This window comes from Larus michahellis, chromosome 2 (genome assembly GCF_964199755.1).
Source record: "Larus michahellis chromosome 2, bLarMic1.1, whole genome shotgun sequence".
In the NCBI taxonomy this organism is placed as follows: domain Eukaryota; kingdom Metazoa; phylum Chordata; class Aves; order Charadriiformes; family Laridae; genus Larus; species Larus michahellis.
In genome coordinates this window covers 29,726,312-29,735,787 of record NC_133897.1, presented here as the reverse complement: position 1 = coordinate 29,735,787, position 9,476 = coordinate 29,726,312, and the positions used below count along the sequence as shown (strand labels likewise).

The window sequence follows — 9,476 nt, the reverse complement described above, 5'->3', positions numbered from 1 at the left end:
GCTCGATCTAGTACACTGTAGTTAAGGAAATTAAGCATACGTATTCCTGTATTGATAGTAATCTTCTCAAATGACTCTCTGGCTGCCTCATGCCATACTATAGATAAACTAAATAAAAGCAGGATCTCTTCTTATTCATTCCCATCTTCAGCTATCAAGTAAATGGCTACTCATTCCATACTGTGTTAGCTATAAAGTGGAAAAGGTATTTTATATTAAAAATCTGCGTGCAAATTGCTTTCATAACTACTTTCAAGTAAGGAAAGAAAACATGAGTCTCATCAACAGCTTTTTATGACCTTTTAATATACACTGTGAGAACATAGCCTTTAGTTACAATGATAAGCAGAATTTCCATCCTGATAGAGTTCAGAGGATAGAGTTATACCTTCCTTATTTTGTTTTATTACCGATATGGAAGATGTACAGCCTTAAAGATGTTTGGGTTCCACTTGAGGTATTTCATTCCTACAGCCGGCACTACAAAAAAAACTCTTTCAAGAAAAATATTAGTAACAGTAATGTGTAACATTAATAGTCATCTTAAGCATTTCCCAAGCTGTAGTACTGCATCAGCACTATGTCAGCCTTCGCTCCTTCCCCTTTTTTTTGGATTGCGTATTGTCTCTGAATATTATTTTTGAGTCTTGTAAACACGTAAATGCCTAAATACTTGCACTTCAGAACAGTCCATGGCTTAGCAGTTCACCTTGTTCAAAGATCAAGCAGCTCAGAGTTGTTCATGCGCATTCATTTTTGCTGAGTCAAGGTCATAACTTGACACATTACATAGTAGGTACCTGCCTTCTAATACTGCCGTCTATTGCAACCATTTCTATAAGCTACGAAAGAACAAAGTTTCTTATCATCCTGAATGTGTTTCATGTAGAAAAGACTGTTGTTTATTGAACTCCAAGTAAAAAAATTCTTATCTATTATTTTATTACTATATCGAATTTATTTTACACACCTGAAGGATGGCTACTGTGCGTGAAAGGTTTTTCTGTTCTTCCAGGTACCACATTTGTTCAAACGGAAGCATTCACTTCTTTCTACAAAAGTTACTTCATTTGTTATTCTGCTTATCAGAAGTGTGTGCTGCTAGAAAGTAATGTGGAGACCTTTTAATATTGACCTGTTCAGAAAAAGAAAAAAAAAATATTCTTACTGTAATTGTGCATATACTTTTTTTCACATATATTTATTGAATCGCTCATTTAGTTGACAATTCTATACATGGAAAGTATATAATTTACTCCCATACCTTTGAACCTAATTCTTCATGTGCAACTTTTGAATTGAATGGGAATTTGAGGTCAGCTGTGTGAACTTCTGAGGAGGAAACTTTTGGTTTGAATTCACCTTGGTAGAATAAGGACCATATTAAGGTTTGAATTCCAATAAGCACCAGTGCGCCTCTATGTTAGGATTTGTCTGTGGAGAGACTGCTTTTTGTAGAGTTGTGTATTTCCCACAGAAATTTGAGTACCTTGGTGCTTTCTTCTGTCTACTACAGGACCTCAGTTAAAATGTAAGCATCAGGGAGCCACTTTAATATATAAATCACTTGAAAATAGAGGTTGTAGGTGTGCGATGGGAAAGGGGGAGCAGTTAACATTAATCACAGTCATCTTCTTCATGATTTGGATTTTGGGAAAATCGTTGTCAGTTCCTCAGCATCCTTCCTGCATTTATGAGGTGGGGTTAAAGTAGTTAGTCAATTAGAGACATCCAAGGGCAAGAGAAAATTACTAAAAGGTTCTTTACCACACTTTGTATTTTTAAAGCATGCCTTTTATACCAAGCAAGGCATTACTTCCTGAGAAAATGCAGGGACATCTCAAGACTTATAACACAGTCTTCCCAAAAGAGTAATCTTTGCTCTTCCTAATTTGTATATAATTTGTAATAAGATTAGTTTCTTTTTTATTTGTCTGCATTTGAATTAAGGTAATTTCATTACTCTACTTTTATATAGTTGGAAATGTTTCCAATAAAACCAAATACTAATTAATAAATATGTTTTGTGTTAGTTATATTTGAAATAGATAGGAAAAAAACCAAGCAATACAGTTACCAAACTGACTAAATTCCTTTATTATATACCATCAGACCAAATCAGCCTGACATTGATAATACAAAATTAAGTTAAGAGCATCAATAAGAAGGGAGACATCTGAATGGGACCAGCCCGTAACGTGTCATAAGCAACAGCCAGTCTGAGCAAGTAACATCAATTTGATCCATTTGCAGATAGAAGAGTTCAAAGCAAGACTCATAAACATTACGTCTCACCACTAAATAAAAAAAAAAAAGTGAACACAGAAGAACTCCCTTCCTTCTGATGCTTCAGGAAGCACAGACCAAATCCAATTTGTTTTGCTCAGGTGAGTAGTTTCTCACTTGAGTGGTAGGTCAATCTAGGACAAGTAGACTTGCAATTCAAAGGAATTGCATCTAAAGTGGATATAACAGGATAGTAAGGGTAGTAAATGAATCAAGATAGCAAATTACTTATTTTGCTAATGAAATTGCAATGGCTGCATTATAGCAGCGGTGTTAGTCTGTCCATTTATTTGATGAAGTCTGCAAATCATTACTCAGAAGAGAATTCGTTGAAAATAAACACCAAACTTATTTAAGCGCTATCAGGAAGAAAAAATAAAAAACACAACAAAAAAAAAAAAGAAAACTCTTGAAATCTTTTGGAGTTTTTTTAGTGTATCTAAAGCAGAGTATTAGGATTCAACTGTGTATACCAGCTTTATTCCTCATCTGTTACTGAGTTTAGAGGATGTCATGTGGGATGATAAACAAAGAAACATTTTTGCAGGCCCTCTATTCCTAAAGTCTTCGACCAAAATGCCTGAAACACCAGACAAGGATCTGAGTTTTCCTCACTAGCTCCTCTTTTATTAGTGATCAAGCCAAAACTAAAAACATGGTCATTCCAAATTTATGGCGGTTCATAATCTGGATTCAGGGTTAGAATTTTGGTTTCTAAGAGGTAGACCAAATGCTTAGACTTTAATACTGAAGCCAGGACGCCCATTTCTGGGTGAATGCTCCAATGAGTAAGTTATTATTGAAAAGGTGGACAGCATCACCAGTCCAGGAGTGGTGGTAGTGTCAAGATTCCTGTACTATGATTCCCATTGGAAACCATATTGTAACGCAGTAAGAAAAGACCGTGTTGAGACACTGGTGTGTCTGTAATTTCAGACATTAGGGGCTTCACCCAGCTCTTACGCTCATAGTGAGGAGAACCCTTCAACTGGCAATGACCCCTTTGGATTCAACAAACAGCTGGTAGGGACCTGGCGTGGCAAGAGCTCTGGAATTAATGTTGTAATTGTGGAGGACATTATAGTTACAATTTCGGTATAGCTTGGTATCAAGGCTGTGCTTGCAGCCATAGCCAACGCACTTACTCATTAATTCCCTCTGTGATCCAGGAGAGCCACAGCTACCTTCTGCATAGATGAAACAGTGGGCTGATTTGAGACAACAGGTTAACCTGAGTCAAAGTGTTTGACTGAATTCCTAGTCGGCTTCACAACAAAGAATTTGTCCAATTTTTACAATACTTCAGGTGAGAATTTCAGACAGACCCAGAGCTTCCCACAGGCAGCTTCTGTTGTATATATAGTCCAGCTGCTGTTTATAGATAATGATTAACATCCTGGGTGGAGACCCTGCTTATTCCAGAACCTCCTCCAGACAGTTCTGGCCATAGAATTGACTAAACTGTACATGGATAATGCACTTGTAATTAGTCAGTAAAAACTGCTCTTGCTTATGAAGAATTGATCACGTAGGACAATCCTTTGCACTCAGGTAAGATAGTTAGAAGGCGTTTTGTACCTAGGTTAGAATAATCAATAGCAACAAATTGTGCATGTGTTGGAGTGATCACACAGGACCATGGGCCAGTTGGGTGTAAGAATTCAGCAAAAAATGCTTCAGGGAGTCTCAGTGAATCCAGCTGGAGTCACTGTCACACTGAAAACAGTGATTGTCACCATCAGGACAGCAGCTAACCATCTTGTTCAAAAGATTCGCTTCTGCACGTGAGCTTTATCCTACGCAAAAGATGCCAATAACTTCATGTTTTAGCAAATAATGTCTGCCAACGGTAATTCAAACATTTTTAATTATAATAATGAGAAAAAGTAGAGAATTAAGTCTCTAAGTACTTAGCAAGTAGAAAGGCACACTTTATATTCATCATACATAAGACAGAGGTTTTTCATTTTGCATTCACAGCTGCTTCAGTGAGTAATTTTGAATAGTCACATGACTACATGCAGATATTAGACTTAACAAAGACTTAGAGTCTTTTTTTGTGTAAGGATTTTATTTCAGGAACAGTATTTATGGTTTCTTATTTAAACTTGGATGCAACAAAGAAAGCAGAAATGAAGCTAAAAGACTAAATTTTTATGCTTTGCTGGTTTAGTCTTCTGAAGTCAAAAATGGCTCGAGTCATACAATATTCCAGGCTTTCAGTACTGTCTTTTACATTATTGGTAAGTGGGAATAAATTAATTTAACTAGAGGTATATGCCTCTAAAGCAAATTTGATTTTGCAGTTGTCTCTTTCAGTGGTTTCTATCATTCTAAACTGCTGCTGTAATCAACTGACTAAGGAGACGTGAAAATACAACCACATCATAATTATGGAGAGAGGCCTGCTCCAGTGACCTCTACAATTTTAGTAACAGTCAGGGAACCTAGAGCTTGAAGTGTGACATTCATCCCAAAATAATTCAGTAGTAGTCTATGAAGAATGGTGTGGTTTTGGCCTGGTTTGTCCTCAAATTCCTAAATTCTTCTCCCTCAGTTGCTGTCCTACACCACTCCTACTTGTCCCAGCTGGTGCACTGAAAGTACCATTTCATTGCAACAAATACAGAAAGCGTTGATTTAGATGTCTCTACCTGCCTAAGGCTCTCTGAAAGGCTTTCTTGTCCAGTAGTCTTGCTTTTCACTGCTTTGCTAGCTTTCACCTGTCTTATGCAAATCAAATGCATCTCATTTGATTTTTGTCAACACTGTGATTAATTATGTTGCATGATCTCTTTGGTGTTTCTGTGTACACTAAGATGCCACATCACAGAACACCATACAGCCACTTGTGCTGTTGGTCATTTTGGGTCCAAACCAGCAAAATCCAACTAGCTCTTTCCAATCTTAGAAATGGGCCTAGAGATGGTGCTTTTCTTCACGGAGGGATGAGAGTCTTGTTATAACTGAAGGGCAAGTACAACGTTTCCAAGAGATTTTGGGGCCACTTTACTGGCATTAGTTTTAAAACAGATAACAGAAGCGATTTATAAACATTCAGGAGGTCATAGCTGAATTTCAAGAAGCATAAAACACTTTTAATTTGAAAGTTGCTGCTGACAAGTTTGATTTGATACAAAACCAATCATTCCCACAATTCCTTTCAGCAGATTAGGAGCATAAATAACTTTCTTCATTATTCAAATTCACATGTTTAGGTTTGTTACATAGGCTTCTCCTATGTTATTCAGTAGTCTCCCTTTAATATTGATTCTCCATTTTCAACATTTAATTTACCAACTAATGCTGTTGCATGGATCAGAATATTGTGTGATTTATTACAATTTTATATTAATTTAGTCACCCATTACAACATATTGTAGGTCTTGAGAATCTACAAACAATCCCACATAAAATCACAAAAAGTTTCCTCCTCTAGTCTTCCAATACTGTTTTTCACTAGGAATATTGCAATTTTTCTATGAGATGTCACTGCAAATGGAGAACTTTATTTACAGTTCAATCTGGCAGGATTACTGAGAGCCAAAAGACTCTTGTAATAGGGTATTAACAAGTACTTTCTGCTTTCAAGGAGAGGAATACCCATTGCCTTCGTTGGCCACTGTTCTCCGACCCCTCCTGGGAGAAGGATGTTCATGGGCTTTTTTAAAGTGGTAAAGGGACCAAGAATCCAGACAGCGTATATAGTTTGGTTTTCATTCCCACAACAAAAACATAAGCACTAAACAAACAAACAAACAAAAAGGTCTTTAGATATTCTAATTGCGACACTCACCTTAAATACCCAACCCAATCTGTTGCTTATCTTATATCAGTCACATGATTGTTCCTGCTGATTTCTCTTTTTCTGAATCTCAGAATAACCAGGAGCTTTTAATACTGCCATATGACTTTCTCCAGAGTGAATAGTAATGCAGATAGTTATTAGCCTGAGAGATTACAGTACCACCATAAACACAGATTTGCTTGCATGAATGTTTGCAGTGTGTGAATAATATATGTTGTGAATCAAAGTCAATGTGATGTTTTTCTTCAAAGTAACATTTGCAAACACTTTCAGCATTATTTATTCAACTTCGCCTATAACAGTTGGTAAATGTTGACTTGTTAACATGCAAGTACTGTAAATATTGATTTTGTCTCAGCTTCTTTAATAGTTTAAATTTGCAAGGCAAAGAGTCAAGTTACATGGTTAACCTGATGATCTGGACTTTTTTAATTTCTTTTCTACAATTTGTCATGAAGATGTCTCTGTCTTTGCTGCCGTGTTTTATTCTCTTGGTCTCTGTAAAGGAAAAAAAAACAACAACAAAACAAACAAAAAGGTATTTCAAAAAGTAATCAGTTCATTACTTTTCTTTTTGGTACATTCTTTTCCTATATTCCTGGTACTTTAGAATACAAGTTCTTCCTGGAAGGGGCTTTATGCTAGTATTTGTCTGCAAATTGCCAAGAATATTGTTTTTTAAGGAGACCCTAGCTTTTTCTCTGTAAGAAAAAGTTGTTTAAGAGTAACCCAGTCATCTTTCCTTGTAGCTGACAAATAAGGTCGTCTTCCATCCTCATGTATTTCTCCACACACAAACAGGCCAGTATGTCTGAATTTGTTATCGAGATATTACTGACTACATGGGCTACATAAAAGAATTCTCGTGCTCTCTCTTACTGTTAATTATGTTTTTTCTTAAAATCTCCTTTGAGAATAAGTGATTTAACCCCCAAGCTACCTAGTGCCTCGTGAATTATGCTCACGCCTCACTTTTTGATTATGGTAATGCACTGATAGCATCAGCACAATAATTAATAGCAGGTTTTGTCAATTTTCTGCTTGACAAAATCCTCCCTGAGCCTTACCTACATCTTACCACATCACACAGGATTACATTTCTTTCCTTCTGCTTTTAACCTCCTTTCACTTTTTTTGTCTGTATGTGCATATCTTGAGCCTGATTTTCAATGGTGCTTACTTCGTTCATCTCCAAGTGAAATAAAATGAGTTTTTAGGGCTACAAGGTTCCTGTTTTCATATTTTCAGTGTTTAGTAATGCTTTTCTAGCAAATCCTTCCCAAAAGAAAATAAGAAAACCCTGAAATAGTTTGTTTTTCAGCTCCACCTTGAAACAGCCAGTGCACAATAGGTTAAACTAAGCTATTGACAATTTCAATTTACAGCTGGCAATAGAGAAATTATTAATAGAGAAAAACAGGAAATATCCACAGCAAGACCCCCATTATCTAACAAATTATTTGCTTTCAAAATATATTAAAATCATGCAGATCTTAGCAGGACTGTCTGTAGCACAACACTTACCTGCCTCCTGGCAACACAGTTACAAAGGCGAAGTGTGTCTCATTCCACTTGTGGTTTTATAATGAGATGTGAGCCTACATTAAAGAGTAACATGTTTGTTTTCTGAGTGAAATTCCCCAGGTATTCCAGGATGCCAGGCAGCCTTTCTATCTGTCTGCTCTATTGTTAGCACGTTTCATAAATCTAACTCAAATGCAGCTGAATCTTTCCCATTGCAAAGCATCAGGTTTTGAAGCTAGGCAGACATCACATGCATAAAATGGTTAATTACATTGTGGCTTTCAAAGGCAATCTTAGTCTAAATCATTTGCTGCTCTGTGAGAGAAGGGTCACCTATGCACCATAACTACAAAGGGAAGAAGGCATTTCTGCTGTCTGTTCTGTCTCCATTTTGAGTGCAGGCTGCCTGCTGATTATTCTGCATTCACTTCTCTAAAAAGCTTATTAATGTGGTCTAGAGGGAGACTGTCAGAAATGGCAGACTGAATCAAGGGATTTTCCTTCAACATCCAAATGACATGCCGCAGCAAGAGAATTAAACAGATGACTAACCAGTGCCCTTTTGTCTGCAGATGAAGATGGGATTGCCAACTTGTAAACCAGCGACTGACATTTGGGTGGATTAAATCGTCCTGTTATTGTACTGCTAGTTTCTAATCACTGGTGCTTTCTTGATCTCAAGTGCCTCAGCTGAAAGCCTTCTCAGTTCTCCGAGACTTGTTTGCTGAAACCCTCAGCAGAGCTTTTGCTGTAAACATTTATCCATAGAGAAGTACTGCGCTGACACTGACTGAGGAGAATAGTTGGCTTCTAGGTATTTAATTAAAACATTAAGCAGAAAAAGCTTTAGTGTCAACATTCGCAAGTACTTTACTATAGCTGTGGGTTGTTATAATTGAGTTTTCCTGCAAATGCTTTTTTCTCCCCCTCCCTTCTCTAAGAGATGGAATAGCTTGTGGTTCGCTTTGCCTCATGCTGTTAGTTGTGGCTTTGAGACTGTGCCCCATGCTGTCATTCTCCGGATTCTTTCAATCTGGTTGTTAGCTTTAATTCCTAAAATCAAGATTGGATGGCAACAAGGGGCTGTAATGAAAAGTGGCAAAAAAGTCATTTGTTAAAACAGCACTAAGAATTCTGGTGTGCAACAGCGTATAATGTGGTCAAGCTGATCGTGTTCTGATTTTGTAAACTGTCAGACGCTTTTTACCTTGTAATTAATATTAAAAGGAAGAATTCACTGTTCAGGAACCAAAGGTACCATGACACCTATAGAAGTTCTGTTCAGGTTTCTATTAGTCACCATTCTGATGTTCGTAATTTTAAAAAAAAAAAAGCATAGACAGCACTGTCCCATGAACACTATCATCAGAATTTGCATTTAGAAAGTAGGGGCCTCACAGAATTATTTGTTGCCAGTCAGTTCATCAAGTTAATACTTACAAGAGTAGTACTTTATTTAAAATAAAAGAAACCTGCCAGCTTGGAACTAATAGAAAAGTACAAAGTAATGCCCCTTCACAACTCTTTACTGAAAGAGATCTGTAAAGAACATGTTTTTCTTTCCACACTCCGGGAAATCTCACTTCTACTACCTCAAATGGCCCATGCATACTATATTACATCTTTAACATAATGAGTCAAATGAGAAATTGTTATTCCCTGAAGAAGGCAGGAAGGTAAAGATTTCATGTAACAACTTAAGTCATGAAAAAAATTTTCAAAGGAAAGAAAAAACTGTAAGCTGCCATTTCCAGATTGCCTCTGGCGTTCTGGACAAAGAAGTACGGAAGCTAGGTAGTTACCTAAATGACAGAAGATTTGTAAAGACACATCCTGAGCTCTCTGCATCTGTAGTTAT

General features: G+C 36.9%; 1 long non-coding RNA gene across 1 annotated transcript; it reads right to left on the bottom strand.

The window, feature by feature from the left end:
- Positions 1–284: 284 nt before the first annotated feature.
- On the bottom strand, positions 285–8,059 carry LOC141738480 (uncharacterized). The gene is made up of 3 exons (XR_012585399.1): positions 7,619–8,059; positions 6,083–6,592; positions 285–1,135 (listed from the first exon to the last, which is right to left on the bottom strand). It is a non-coding gene; the product is annotated as an uncharacterized LOC141738480 (long non-coding RNA).
- Positions 8,060–9,476: the final 1,417 nt, after the last annotated feature.